The sequence below is a fragment of the Callithrix jacchus genome, chromosome 6 (assembly GCF_049354715.1).
Source record: "Callithrix jacchus isolate 240 chromosome 6, calJac240_pri, whole genome shotgun sequence".
NCBI classification, from domain to species: Eukaryota; Metazoa; Chordata; class Mammalia; order Primates; family Cebidae; genus Callithrix; species Callithrix jacchus.
The window spans coordinates 54708798-54723916 of NC_133507.1; the positions used below are offsets into that span (position 1 = coordinate 54708798).

At 44.8% G+C, this 15119-nt stretch overlaps 1 long non-coding RNA gene across 1 annotated transcript; it reads right to left on the minus strand.

Annotated features, from left to right (window-relative positions):
• Positions 1-7229: 7229 nt before the first annotated feature.
• On the minus strand, positions 7230-11548 carry LOC144576634 (uncharacterized). The gene is made up of 4 exons (XR_013518872.1): positions 11197-11548; positions 10967-11076; positions 9590-10628; positions 7230-9051 (listed from the first exon to the last, which is right to left on the minus strand). It is a non-coding gene; the product is annotated as an uncharacterized LOC144576634 (long non-coding RNA).
• Positions 11549-15119: the final 3571 nt, after the last annotated feature.

Genomic DNA, 15119 nt, shown 5'->3' on the forward strand with positions numbered 1-15119 from the left:
AGACATAGAACCAATAAGATACGTGTGTGCATCACAGTTACTGGTTCTGGGTAAACTATATTATGGATTAAAGTTTACAAGATGAAAAGAAATAATATATATGAGAAATAATAAATATATATATGAGGCTGAGAAATCTCATAACAGGTTGTCTGCAAGCTGGGATGCCAGTAGCATGGCTCCGTCCAAATCTCAAGTCTTCAGAAGCAGGAAAGCCCATGGTATAATTCTCAGTCCAAGGCTGAAGGTCCAAGAACCCAGAAGGAACATCAGTCTAAGTCCTAGAGTTCGAAAGCTGGAGAGCTGGAGGTTGCATTCATTGCAACCTCCACCTCCCACCTTCCTCAGCCACCCGAGTAGCTGGGACCATAGGCAAGCACCACCATGGCTGGCTAATTTTTTGCATTTTTGGTAGAGACAGGGTTTCACCTTGTTGCCCAGGGTTACAGCTCATGGATCATCATATAATTGCACATCTGGCCATTCCCCTTCTATGCAAAGTGCATGCTCAGGTGTACTGCCTGAAGTTCTGCCCACTGAGAAGATTTTCCTTCACCAGTGTCCTTCAGGGCTGTAGTGCTGCAGCTGTCCACTTTCAGATGGTGCCTGCATCTCATGCAGAACCATCTGTGAACCAGGACCTTTTCTTCTCTTCCTCTTCAGCTGATCATAGGGTACTTCCCATGAGGCAATAGATGCAGGTGGGGAGAAGACAGGGTAGCAAGAGTAGAAACTATGGGCATTTGGGCCACTTCATGTAACTTACTTGTGTCTGCAGGGCCTGCTTGAGCCTGATCATGTATACTACTTCCATTTAATGATGGAACACTGCTGTGCACACCGACTTTATGGCTTGGTAGGTCAGATAACACCCGGTTCATGAGAGCCAGATCAGGTTGTGTGGTAACTTGGTGGCCCACGGTCTAGCATTTAGTTTCTACTAAGGCCAAGAACTATCTGTCAAAAGGAGAGTACTTATCTGCAGATAATGGCAGGGCCTTGCTCCAGAATCTTAGGGCCTCTGCTGTGATTCTCCTATACCCTCCCTGTCTGCCACTGACCCCTCAAGCACCATCAGATCTGCTGGATTGTATGGCCCACGTGGCACAGCAGCTTGCACAGCAGCCTGGACCTGTTGCAGAGCCTTCTGCTGTTCTGGGTTCTACTCAAAACCAGCAGCTTTTTTTTTTTTTTTGAGACGGAGTGTCGCTCTTGTTACCCAGGCTGGAGTGCAATGGCGTGATCTCGGCTCACCGCAACCTCCGCCTCCTGGGTTCAGGCAGTTCTCCTGCCTCAGCCTCCTGAGTAGCTAGGATTATAGGCACGCACCACTGCGCCCAGCTAATTTTTTTTGTATATTTAGTAGAGACGGGGTTTCACCATGTTGACCAGGATGGTCTCGATATCTTGACCTCGTGATCCATCCGCCTCGGCCTCCCAAAGTACTGGGATTACAGGCCTGAGCCACCGCGCCCAGCCAACTAGCAGCTTTTTTAGTCACTTGGTAGATGAGCCTGAGTAACACACTCGAATGAGAAATATGTTGACTCCAAAATCTAAGCAGGCCCACTAGTCAGGAGTTCGAGACCAGCCTGGCCAACATAGTGAAACCCTATCTCCACTAAAAATACAAAAATTAGCCAGGTGTGGTGGCACATACCTGTAATCTTAGCTAAGGCAGGAGAATCACTTGAATCTGGGAGATGGAGTTTGCAGTAAGCCGAGATGGAGCCCCTGCACTCCAGCCTGAGACTCAGTCTCAAAAAAAAAAAGAAGGAATCCTGTCATTTGTGACAACATGGATGAACCTGGGGGATATTATGCTTAGTAAAATAAGCCAGACAAATAAAGAAAAATCTACAGGATCTCATTTATCTGTGGCATCTAAAAATGTAGACCTCACCGAAACAGAATAGAATAGTAGTTATCAGGGATTGGGAGATGCAGGGGAAGTCAAAGATGCTGGTCAGAGGGTACAAACTTTCAGTTACTAGATAAATATGTGCTGGGGTCTAATGTACAGCACGGTAACCATTGTTAATCATACTGAATCGTATACTTAAAATTTGGGAAAAGAGATCTTAAATGTCCTCACACACACACACACAAAGGGTGAGTATGTGAGGAGATGGGTGTGTTAATTACCATGATTGTAGTGTACCAAATCATCACCTTGTACACCTTAACTATGTAGAATTTTTATTTGTCAATCACACTTCAAGAGAGATGGGGGGGCATGGGGAACAAAACAAAAAGGGCATTAGGACTGTGTACATGGGGGACCTGGCAGTGGGAGGCTGGCTGGCTGGGCAGGGAGAAGACAGTGCTGTGAGCCTATGAGGGGTCCAGGGGCATGTCAGGGGTGTGTTAGAGGAGCTCAGGTTCACCCTCAATAACCCCATTTGTCTGTGCAGTTTGGAGTCAGGACATGATGGGGGGCAGAGCCTACCTCCTATTTCTCTCTACTATCGAGGAGAGAGAAAGCTCTCAAATCTGTAGCATTTGGGGAAATTATCATGATAGAATGATCTCTTTGAAGATTTTCATAATCCTTTTGTATAAAATTAGTATCAATTTATAATCCTGTTTTTCTGTCCCTGTTCTACTGATGGTCACATGATGCCTCTTAGAATAAAAAGGTGCGGTACTCTAAGTAAAGCTGCATTATCAGAATTTATACTGTATAAAATATTTGCATTTTTAGAAAATTATTTATTTATCTTAAGGGCTAGAATTGATTGTCACAGTCATGCATTCACAGACTTATAACAATGTATTGAAATAATCATTAGGTTAGAATGATGGGATAATGACATTTTTCAGAATTTTCTGTAAGATTATTCTCAACGAATATCTATAAATGTGAAACGTGAAGAATCTAAGCCTTTGTAACTTTTTAAACCTTGAGAATAGACGATACATGTTCTTATATCTAATTCGACTCTAGGACTAATGTTCTCTCAGCATTACTTTAAACGCAATAAAGTAAGACTAGAGAAGCATCAACTGACTTGTAACTAGTTGTTTTCTTTAACACTGGAGTGTTACTGTCAATTTTATGTATCTAATGAAAATAGCAAGACATCCTTCTATCCCTGAGCTGGGCCAAATAAAAACCCTTTCTTTTTTTACAGGCACAAACTAGGTGTGGATCTGGTGTGGTGATTGCTGAGGGTTGGGTCCTCTTTTGGCCTGTGTGGCTTCTTATGCAAGTATAGAAAGCATGTGTCCGGCCGGGTGCGGTGGCTCAGGCCTGTAATCCCAGCACCTTGAGAGGCTGAGGCGGGCAGATCATGAGGTCAGTAGTTTGAGACCAGCCTGGCCAATATTGTGAAACATCATCTCTACAAAAAATACAAAAATTACCCAGGCGGCAGTTGCCTAAGGTAGGAGAATCACCTGAAACCAGGAGGCGGAGGTTGCGGTGAGCCGAGACAGCACCATTGCACTCCAGCCTGGGCAGCAGAGTGAGACTGCTTTTTTTTTTTTTTAATTTTTACAGAAAGAAAGCAACCAAGTGCCTGCATGCATTTGTTTTGGCCCACTGCTCTTTATCCCACTCGGCTGAGAGTCCTGGAGGATGGTTCCAAGGCCCCATGAGGCATTAACCTGTCACTTGACTGCAGACTGAGCTCATGGTTGGGTCACTGTCTTTCTTTTGCAAGTCTCTTATCCCATTTGAAGTTCATTTTTCCAACACAAAGTAATTTTCATGGTGGTAGCATGCCCAATAAAACCATCATGAGTAAAATCTGATGAAGATTCTAAACGCTTGGCTGTAACATACCTGTTAAAAGCGTGGCTGCGTCAAGTAGTCTTCTCTGCTTCTCAGTGCTAATATGAACCCCTCAGCTGCAGTAAACACAGCCCTTTTGTTGCTCTTGCTTCTGTTTCTGTCTTCCTGAGATACCTCTCCCTGCTCCCACATTAACCAATGACTTGTTTCAGCTCATCCAAATTCACAAACTCACGCTGAATCCCTCATCTTCAGACGTCTAAGTTTCTCTCTTGGGCCAGCAAAGCACTGGTCTTATTTTGTCTTACATTGCAGTGACTTCTTTGTCTAATGCACAGCAACTCCCTGTCCTCACAATTGCATTAACCCATAAGCTGTTTCCCATGGCATGGCTTTTCACCAATTTCTGCAGAGCACCCATCACTCAGTGGACACAAAGTCAATGTTCATTAAATTGAAGAGACAGTAGTCTCTGCCCAAGCCCGGGGGAATTAATCAACCAGTAATCGAGCCCCTGTTGTTCACCAGCCCACTGTACTCGTATAGATGTTCCAAGTATAAAGCAAATGGAAGAGTGCTAGTCTCTGTTCTCTGGTGCAATCTAATTGGGGTGGTGTAAACATAGACAAGACACATGCTACACTGAGAGGCAATCCTTCAGTGTAGAAAGATTTTGCAAAAGCAAAAATGCTTTTGCTTGATTTAACATTGTCATTAAATTCTGCAAGTCCCTTCATCTCCTTTATTTATCTTTTTTTCCAAGCCTACCTCCTGCTTTTCAAATCTGCCCTCTCCTCGTCATTCCCATGGCCACTGCACTGGCCTACCTTGTCATCGCTTCATATCCGAATCCCTGCAGTAGCATCCGTATCAGTCTTTTCTATTCTGAACATTGACATTCTCCAATATCCACTGGAAACAGCAAGGCCCATTCCAGTTTGAAGCTCTCAGGTAACTGACTCTCCCTCATCCTTCGTGGGAGAGAATCATTGCCTGATGCCAGCTCTTCCTGGTTGCATTCAAGGCCTTCTCTGCTCTGATTCCACATTTTCTGGCCATCTTCAGCTCCCTATGTTCAAATCATTTGTATCAGTTCATTAAATAAATCAGCTGACATTTATTGGTCTTCATGATTATCAACTGGGGAAGGACAGTCATTCCTTGGTATAATAGCACCATTGTCTGCTTTTTCAAGACAAAATGAATCTAAAACCCCATGCCCTTTTCCTTTCCAGTGTCAAATGACTTATTTGCCGCAGAAGTTTTTAGGGTGCTGTGAAGCTGATGAAGCAAAGAAACCACACGGCTCCCTTGGCACAGAATGGAGGGAGGACAAGGAAAGCAGACCAAATATAATCATAAAGTGGGTTGGCCTTCTGCTCTCCCTTTAGTGGGAAATGCTTAAGGTTTCTTGGTCTAAATCTTTTTTCCCCTGAAGATACGGCACTCTTTGCCATTTGTAGCTGGGCATGTGTTTGACATGCAAGGCTGCCTTGGGTCTGGAGAAGTGATTCAGTCTACAGCAGATGCTGCTTCTCTTATATTGGCTTAGTAGCTTTCTAAGAAAATGAACATAATGCCTTACTTTATTCTTGATACTCTTTTTTTTCCCAAGACAGAATCTTGATCTGTCACCCAGGCTGGAGTGCAGTGGTGCAATCTCAGCTCATTGCAACATCCACCTCCCAGGTTCAAGCAATTCTCCTGCCTCAGCCTCCCAAGTAACTGGGATTACAGGCACCTGCCACCACACCTGGCTAATATTTTTTTTTTTTTTTGTATTTTTAGTAGAGACAGGGTTTAACCATGTTGGCCAGGGTGGTCTTGAACTACTGACCTCATGATCTGCCTACTTCTGCCTCCCAAAGTGCTGGGATTACAGGCATGAGCCACCACGCTCAGCCTCTTGATACTCTTCAACTTTATTTCTCTCAAACTTTAAAGTGCCCCAACCCTAATCTGGATACTTCAAAGGATTCTAGCTCAGGTATGGGTTGGATTGTTAAATGCCCAAATGAAATTTTAGAAAATAACCAATTCATAGCAAGATAAAGTATAATTTTTTAGTTCATAAAATCTAACTGAAAGGTAGGGATATTCATCTTCCTAATTGAAAGAGTAAACTCAATTCTAAAGTTGTATGATTACCTAGCCTAGTGAAAAGATTAAAGTTTGGTGATACAGCTGTACCTAGTAGAACTGAGGCTGTATCTGAGACTGACTACACTTACCTGATACAGGCCTCTCTGTAAGCTTAGCCAGCTGATGGACCCTCAGCTGGGGTAGTCAAGGGAGGCTTACCTGAGGCAGTGATGGTTGAACTGAACTCTGAAAAATGAGTTGAGGTTAACAGGGCAAAGGTGGGAAAAGAATTGTCTTTGTTCAATAGACTTGAGAGTATGAGGGCCCTGATGTAGGAAAATGTGTAGAATTTGCCTCCAAAGACTGACGAAAGTCAGATAACTGGAATCAGAGTGAGGGGAGGGGTGGTGCAGCCAGCATGTGTCTGCAGAGGTGCACGGGCCTGGACCACCTGGAACATTTGGATCAAAATATTTAACCTCCAAAGAAGGTACAGACAGCCAATAAGCATATGAAAATATGCTCAATATCATTTCCCGGAAATGCAAATCAAAACCACAGTGAGATGCCGCTGTCACCCACTGAGATGACTACAGTGAAAAAGAAAGATCATAACAAGTGTCAACAGAATGTGGAGAAATGAGAGCCCTCATATGTTCTTGCAGGGAATGTGAAGGGGCACTGCCACACTGGAAGAGGTGGCAAACAGTTCAACAGAGTCACCATTTGACCCGGCGTTCCACTCCTACGTACATATCCAAGATAAATAAAAACACAATTTAAAAAAGCTTATCTGGGATATCCAGATGTGCACGGATGCTCAGAGCAGCATTGCTCATAAAAGCCCAAAAGTGGAAATGACCCAAAAGGCCAAGTGAGAGAGAAACAAAATGTGGTATACACATACGTACGAGTTTCTAGGGCTGCTGCAGCAAAGTGAACCACAACCTACACAACAGAAACGTGTGGTCTCACTGCTCTGAAGGCCAGAAGTCTGAGGTCAAGGCATTGGGGTGGGTGATTCCTTCTGAGGGCTACAAAGAAAGGAGCTATTCCAGGCCTCTTTCCGTGGCTTGCAAATCCCTGTCGTTTTGTTTGAATGGCGTTCTCCCTATATGCATCACTGCATTGAAATTCTCTCTCTCTCTATAAGGACAGCAGTCACCAGATTAGGACCTACTTAACTCATTTTAGCTTGATTATCTTGGAAGATCCCATTATCAAATAAGACCACATTTTGAGGTGATGGAGGTTAGAACATCAACATATGAATTTCTGGAGGACACAATTCAACCCGTAACACTGTACAGTGGAATATTATTCAGCCATAAAAAGGAATGAAGTACGCTACAACATGGCTAAACCCTGGAGATATTATGATAAGTGAAAAAAGCAGACATGAAAGGCCACATGTTGTGTAATTCCCTTTATGTGGGATGTCCAGAATAGGCAAAGCTATCAAGGCAGCCAGGAGACTGCTGGTTACCTAGGCCTGGGAGTGATGTGTGTGGTAAAGGAAACAGGAATTGGAAGAGGGTGGGGGTGAAAATGTTCGAAAGTTCATTTTGTGATGGATGCGAAAACCCACTGAGTTGGGTACTTTAAAGTGTATGGTATGTGAATTATACATCAAAAAACTGTTAAAGGGGAAAAAGTTATATCAGAAAAAAACTTTCAGAGCTTATTGATCAGAAAAAGGTCTGTTTTCCTGTTTTTTAATTATTTTTTTTATTTTTTAGACAAAGTCTCACTCTGTTGCCAGGCTGGAGTGCAATGGCGTGATCTTAGCTCACTGCAACCTCCGCCTCCTGGGTTCAAGCAATTCTTCTGCCTAAGCCTCCCAAGTAGCTGGGACTACAGGCATGTGCCACCATGCCCAGCAAGTTTTTGTATTTTTAGTAGAGACAAGGTTTCACTATATTGGCCAGGCTGGTCTCAAACTCCTGACCTCATGATCCGCCTGCCTCAGCCTCCCAAAGTACTGGGATTACAGGCGTGAGCCACCGTGCCCTACCAAACCTAAGTGTTTTCTTTAAAAATTTGAGCTGAGACATGTCTGGGCCTCTGGGCCCTCCTTTCTCAGATGTGCTGGCACTGCAGGCTTTCACACACTTGATTTGTTCCATGGTGAGGTTTGTACAAAGTACAACATATTTTTGGAGAGATAAGTAGCAACTTTGTTTCTCTAATTTGTTTTCTTATATCATTTCTGAGAGAAGGGCCCACTGATAATCTTCTTGCCAGCTGGAAACATTAATTATACTTAAGTGTCTGGAAAATTAAGGTTTTTTTTTGTTTTTCCTCAAGGTAACTTTGTCCAGATTTGATAGCAGGTCATTTTTCTGGGGATTCCACGCTCCTCTCCGGGCAGAGGGAACCCAACCCCACCCTCTGCCCGGAGGATGTGTTAAGTGACACCAGCCTTACTCTTCTGCTTTAATATTGAATAAAAAAGAAGCTGAGCTACGGTTTTTAAGAGGCAACCAAAAGGGAGATGAGAATGAGATTGAGCAAGGATGGTTCTGCCCTAAACTGTCTGAGAAAGGGAGAGAAATGCGCCCACCAGCAGGCACGGTGCCTGTTGGAATAAACGGGAAGGTTCGTTTTGTGCTGAGTGCAGTCCCGGGAATGAATAATAGAAATTCTCATGAAAGGCTGAGAGATAGAGAGAGACACCTCGGGCCAGAGTTGGGCAGAGCCTATCCTGATTTAACTAGGGGCAGGAGGTGTCCAGAAGCATAGGGAGATTTTTGTCAACTAAGGAACAGTGCTGATGTGGCAAGAAGGGGAACAGGGCGGGCATGGAGCCCAGAGGGAAGCTGGAGGTGATCCCCGAACGCAGGCGGAGTAGAGAGTGGGCGGGCAATCGCAGCCCTGTCAAGACCAAGGGTGTTTGGAGGGGTCTGTGGTTCTGTAGTCTCCCACTGTCTACCTAGGAGGTGGCTGTGGCCTAGCCCTGGGGGTGGGGAGAGGAACGTTAGGGGAGCTTCTCCATAGAGGCCAGGAGAGGAAGGGGCTTCAGGAGCAAGAAAAGACAGCAGTGCTGGCCCTTGGGGTTGGCCTGTCCTCATCTTCCCTCTGTTCACTTTCCCATCTTCATGTTTGTAATGCAGTTAATTTGGAAACTTGTAGCCTCTTTTAGTTGAACTAAAGGCATCAAAGGAAGGGGGTATAGCTTGGTCCACATTGAGGCTGCCATTCTACAGAACAGCTGGGCAAGAAGGGAGCACAGCCTGAAATGAGAAAGTGAGAGAGGAGAAACTCAGTAGGGGTGGTTTGCAGAGCAGCTCCCCCCAAAGACAGATTCTGCAACCTTCCTATCATCCAGCACAGAAAACTAAGGCTGGAGTCATTCTTTACAAACATTGTTATGTGAACTCATCTTCCTGAACACATCTCTACCCAATTAACTCCCTAGCCCAACACTCTTTGTCTTTCCTCGTTTTCACAAATTACTATGTTTTGTCCAATTCAGTACGTAAGTAACAGACTCAGCTTCTTCAGGTCTTCATTTCCATATGAGGGCTTCTGTGCCACATACAACTTGTGTTAAGTGTACTTGTGTGTTTTTCTCCTGTTCATCTATCTTATATCAATTTAATTCTTGAGCCCAGCCAGGGACCCAAGGGGATGGAGGTGCAGTTCCACCTCCCCTACAGGTTCTGGTGACAAGGGAGGGACCCTAAAAGGCAGGGATGCCCACTAGCTCTGCAGCCTGGAGATGGGACTGGGGAGACCTGACAAAAGATGGCAGAACGTAGGAAATCTTACCCAGTCAGCTCTTAGATCTCTGTCCATAGTGGCCAGTCAAGAAAGGGAGGTAAACATGGTTCTTCGTCTTCTTTCCAATGCAGATTGATAGGAGAAAACATTTATAAGACTTAATTCCTTGAACTGTGACTCTCATGAATTTGGTTCCGAGTACCCACTGGTTTTTAATCACAGCCTTCCAGGAGTGATCCTTGTTTTCCTTGTCTCTGTCTTTTGCGTAGTTTGTCATAAGGAGGAAAATCATAAGATTTTGCTTTCATCTTGTTTTATGTCTGGAGAGCTCGTCTTGGGGACCAGTGAGGATATTCTCTGGTCTTTGCTAGGAGAAGTCACAGTCGCCAGGCTTGCTTCAGGCGGCTAGCCAGCTGGCTAGGAATCCAGAAACAAAGTTTATCTTTGTCCCACTGTGCCAGCTCTTAGGGGAGTCTCTCCTGATTGTCCCAACTTCATTGCCTTGTTTAAAAAGGTCTGGTCATTCTTAGGCTTTCATCGGAGCAATCTCGATGCAGAGGGGGACAGTGCGTTTTTGCACCCTCTTTTGCAGGCACTTCTTGAGCCCATGGTTAAGTCATAAGAGGCTTCTTGGTTTTAAGACATGAAAAGGCTTGTTGGTTTTTAGTCACAATTGAAATAAGTACACTTTTGAAAATTTGGACTTTTGTATCTAAAAGGGTTGTTGTTGTTGTTGTTAGTTTTGTTTTTCTGAGAGATGGAATCTCGCTCTGTTGCCCAGGCTGGAGTAGAGTGGCATGATCTTGGTACTGCAACCTCAGCCTCCCAGGTTCAAGCTATTCTCCTGCCTCCGTGTCCCAAGTAGCTGGGAGTCCAGGTGAGGGTCACCACACCCAAAGAATTTTTGTATTTTTTAGTAGAGATGGGGTTTCACTATATATTGTTCCAGGCTGGTCTCGAACTCCTGACTTCAGGTGATCCGCCCACCTTGGCCTCCCAAAGTGCTGGGATTACAGGCGTGAGTCACCGCGTGGCCAGTTGTTTGTTTTTAAAGGGTGCTCTCATCCTCAACTGTCCTATTAGGTACCTATGGGAAAATCAAATTAAACGACACAAAATGATATAATGGCTATGCTTAGCGATTCCCTTCGCAAGATAAAGAACACAGACTTAGAACAAAAGTTCAATCCACACCGCTATAAATTTTCCTTGGGTGGTGACACTGCAAAAGGCATTTATGTCACCAAAGCCCGGGACTTGGTGGGGGACCCCAGCGCTGAGGCTGCAGCGCATGCTGACCAGGAAGGCTCGGAGCATCTCAGGGCCATGAAAGAGCCTCCGCCCCCACGCAGGAGGTCCCCGAGACAGATCTGGAACTCCGCCCAGCCTTCAGGGTGGCAATGCACTGGCGACCTAACTACCTACCAGCTCCAGGAGCAGGCGAACCCTGCCGCGCTCAGCGCCCGGGCGCCAGGATTCTGACAAAGGGAGGCTGCGGCAATCTGCTAGGCTTCTTGTCTTTGACGGACTCAGATCTAGACCCAACCAACCAGAGGGGAGAAAGAAAACGGATTCAGAGACAGGAAATACAATCGGCTAAAAGCAGCGTTTAATAACCGCGTCTTAGCGAGGCCCGAGTGGCCGAGTCGCGTCACCTTCTCTTTCTGTGTAATGGGGCCAAGGAAGAAGCACGGTCCTGCTGTCCCGGGGCGCCTACTGCCCTGAGGCGCCTGCCCGCCACAGCCCCTCTCCTTCGGGTTTCCCAGCGGGAGCCACAGGGCAAGGGCACGGCCTCGCCGTTCCAACGCTCGCTTGAGCGCTAAGAAATCCTCGTCAGACTCCGCTCCGGGCTGGGAGGGCTGCGGAGTCCCTGGCGCAGCAAGCTGGCTCCAGCCGGGGTGGCGGTTCGCGCCCACGCACCTCCAGCCGGGGTCACCACCGGGAGGCGCTGCAACCATCACCTGCCTCGGGTTCTCCCAGCGCCCACCGCTTCCGCTGCCCAGTGACGGAGAGGAACGTACGGTGGGTGGGGAGGAGCACACACAGTACCCTGGAGAACAAACCTCACGCACGCGCAGGGCACCAGGATCCTCTAGCAACGACTCGCCTCAGGTTGCTGCAGAAGCTGCAGAAGGTACATCTAGCCCTGTCTGCATGGGATCCTTGGGCGGAAGGGAACATCTCTCATTCCAACCGGAGGAAATCCAAGCACTCCTGTGAATACCGCCGGCCCCAGCAGCAGTGAATCCACCCATCCCAGATTCGCCACCAGCGTCCAGACGGTTCTGTCCCCACAGGCCTTACCACTTGGCTCGCAGTGTTGACGCAGGACTGTCCAAAGGCTTTTGGCAAAGTTACTTCCCAAGCGTGCTTACTGTGGAAGGGTGAACAGCCGCCAAGACACCAACTGCAACACAAGTGCATAGGAGGTTAACAGCCACGTTTCTCTTCTGAATTGTGGGTAAAAGTGACAGTTTCCGGAAGATGATGCTTATAATTAGAAACTTAACTTTCCCCCACTTTTACCTTTTTAGATCCATGCCTCATTGCAAATACCTTCACTAAGATTGTCTTTTTTTCTTTTTTGAGACGGAGTCTAGCTCTGTCACCCAGGCTGGAGTGCAGTGGGGCGATTTCGGCTCACTGCAACCTCTGCCTCCTGGGTTCAAGCAATTCTCCTGCCTCAGTCTCTCAAGTAGCTGGGATCACAGGCGTCTGTCACACCACACCCGGCTAACTTTTGTATTTTCAGTAGAGATGAGATTTCACCATGTTGACTAGGCTGGTCTTGAACTCCTGGCTTGTCATTTTTTAAAAAGGGGATAGGGGCTGCATTGGCAGGACTCACTTGTTTCTTCCCATAGGTCTGGTTCATTCCTCTCTGGGCACTTCCTGGCTGGGACTAGCGCGGCCCAGCATATCACCGACCGCTCTGAGCCCCTCTGAGGCTGTTTACTACAGACAGTGCTGGTGGAACCATGTGATCCAGAGATAACAGCTCTGAAAAGTCTATGTATCTATGATAATTACAGAATAGAATTTTAACATTGGAATCAACTTTCATCCCAACATTTCTCTATATAGTTGCAAAATTTTAATGATCAGAAATTTTAATGATCCACTTTTCCTTCAGAAGAAGGATTACATTTGTTTCCAGAAAGAATGCCTTGTGAGGAAGCTGAGGAAGCTGCCACCTCTTTAAACACAGAGAGCACAAAGCAAGTGGGAAAATAGATCTCCACAGATATACAAATATTTATTCCCTCAACAAATGGAAGGATGCTGAGTGTTTTGTGTACCCGGCACCATTCTTGGTCCTGGGGACATAACGATGAATCAAAATCAGGAAATATTGTATTTTACATAATAAATAATAAAATGAAGTCGAAATGATAAAATGTTTTAAATGGCATTAGAGGGCAGAGAGGAAATAAACAAGGAAATCTGTAAAATAGGTGGTGGCACCTTGGAAAATGAGGCAGGAGGTGGGGTGGCTGGGAAAAGCCCTGAAGGAGATATGTGGGTGGAACCGAGGAGGAGGTGAGCAGCAGGCACAGCGCAAGAGGACAGTGAAGCTGGGAAATGCCTGACACCCTCGGGTGGAGAACAAGGCAGACTGAAGAACAAGATAGAATTTCACGTCATTACAACACCAGGAAAGGAGACCTGTCAAGGTCTACGAAAGACCAGCCTTGACAGGGCGAGGTGGCTCACGCCTGTAATCCCAACACTTTGGGAGGTAAGGACGGGTGGGTCGCCTGAGGTCAGGAGATTGAGACCAGCCCTGCCAACATGGTGAAACCCCATCTCTGCTGAAAATACAAAAATTAGCTGGGCGTGGTGGCAGGTGCCTGCAATCCCAGCTACTTTCAGGAGGCTGAGGCAGGAGAATTGCTGGAACTCAGGAGACAGAGGTTGCAGTGAGCTGAGATAGCACCATTGCACTCTAGCCTGGGCAACAAGAGCGAAACTCCATCTCAAAAAACAACAAACAAAAACCAGGCTTTTCCAGGACTGTCTGCCTGTTGCTGAGGCGGAGGATGGGGGCTCACAGCTTCCTCCGACAAAGGTTAATACCAGGACAACATTTTCCTTCATTTCCACTGATTTAGCATCATAATAACTTCCAAATAATAAGACATTCAAATACATTATTTTCAGCTTAGCTTAATTTGAAGTTTCATATTGGGGCCCTTTACAAGCCATGCATTTTAAAGAAGTTTATTGCTTTTTATGTATTTTTAAGCAATAGGCTTCTTTAAAATGCTCTGAATGATGAATTTTGCTGCTACACAGGAACATGGAATAATTTCTCTTAATAACCTCAGTTGTTGACCCAGACATGTTTTCAGAAAAAAATAAAAATAACCTTAGTTGACCAAGACAGATAGGAAGTTGCTAGAAAGATATTCACCTTTTAATTCAACTAAGTAAATACCAATATTTTTACTATTAAATAGCAAAACATATTTAAATTATTTTCTATAACTAAGATTATATTCTGCAACTAAATTAAGATTATCTGCTTTGGGATTTTATTTTCTTCCAAAAGATAAAGATCTGTATCTTAAGAAAAACAAGTATTTACTTTTTAATTGTTTTATATATAGTAAGACGTTTATTTTCGAACACTCAATTGACAAAGATTGCATATATTTAAGGTATACAACATGATGATATACATCTAAACAGATATGTTGTGTAACTGTTGCAGTACAGGGGTCCAGATCCAGACCCCAAGAGAGGGTTCTTGGATTTAGAGCAAGAAAGAATTGAGGGCGAGTCCGCAGTGCAAAGTAAAAGCAAGTTTATCAAGAAAGTAAAACGGTGAAAGGACAGCTACTCCATAGACAGAGTAGGGTCTTCCTGAAAGTAAGAGGAGGAACACTTGCACCCTGGATACAATGCTGGAGTATACATAGGATAAAAATAGATCTGCTTCAAGGGTTTGTGATAAAGGATTAATTTTCTTAATTACTGTCTTTTGCAGGAATCAATATTATTATTTTTAAAGCAAAATTAGGAATGCCTTTGTTCTCCAGATATCTGGAGATCTGGATACTCCCAAGTCTGGGTCTGTTTTAGTAAACATTATTAATCTGTTCCCTTTACCATAAACATCTAGAGGCTAGGAATGACTGATTTTCTGGGAATGCAGCCCAGCAAGTCTCAGCCTTACTTTTCTAGCCCTCACTCAAAATGGAGTCACTCTGGTTCAAAAGCCACTGACACCATGATTACTAGTGAACCACATTTTAAAAAACAAAAATAAAGTTACTTTGCAGTGAGCAATTTAAAATACAGTTAGTCAAATAAACTTCATGATTCAGACTCATGTACAGATGAGTAAATAATAAGTTTCCAACAGTACTTAACTGATGAATAAAAAAGAAATATAACCTTTTTTTCAGTTTGCAAATGACTTTTTCATTCAATGAATTTGAAGAAGAAAACAGAACCCTTTGAGTTCACAGAAGCTTGTGGAGTCATCACTGTCAATATCAGCAGCTCAGGCAGTTCTTACCTGACACTGAAAAATACTTCAAAATGTATTTTTGTTGTTTTGAGAGAGGGTCTG